Consider the following 550-nt stretch of genomic DNA (forward strand, 5'->3'; position numbering starts at 1 on the left):
ATGAAGAGAGCTGATTTCACTATTAGTAATTTTTATTTAATAAAGCTGATGTGAGAAGGGATTTTTGAAATTCTTAAAATGCATGAAAGGGTAGTCTTTGTATCTAATTAGGCCTAAAACACTTTTAAAAAGAAGAATTTGTTATATATAATTAAGCCAGCTATTGGAATATATTACTATTCCAGGTTACTAACTTTTGCAAAATTTTTATTTTAGCAATTTTTATGACATTTTAGCAAGTTTTATGGTGGAACTTTTTCTTTACTGACAGGTGCATTCCTTGTAAAGGTTCTCGATTTCCTCCCACCCTTCCACGCCCTGCTGTTGCTATATTATCCTTTAAGCTTCCTTACTGTCAGACTGCAACAGAGAAAGGACAAATGGAGGTATGTGGAAGTCTTACCTTGACTCTCTGAATTTGATAATATACCACCTATGATGCAGACTTTTTTTAATAAAATTATGATAACCAGTGTTGGGTTTTCATTACTATGTAATTAAGTAAATACCGGTAGCAGGGAGGGAGGAAGACTGCTTATGATCACCAGGC

The 550-nt window shown here is 33.6% G+C and overlaps 1 protein-coding gene across 1 annotated transcript in view; it reads left to right on the plus strand.

The window, feature by feature from the left end:
• The window catches only part of WDHD1 (WD repeat and HMG-box DNA binding protein 1), a 98,724-nt gene that overhangs the window by 79,145 nt on the left and 19,029 nt on the right, over nt 1-550 (plus strand). The window lies entirely within an intron of this gene.

This window comes from Propithecus coquereli, unplaced genomic scaffold (genome assembly GCF_000956105.1).
Source record: "Propithecus coquereli isolate 6110/MARCELLA unplaced genomic scaffold, Pcoq_1.0 Scaffold83, whole genome shotgun sequence".
NCBI classification, from domain to species: domain Eukaryota; kingdom Metazoa; phylum Chordata; class Mammalia; order Primates; family Indriidae; genus Propithecus; species Propithecus coquereli.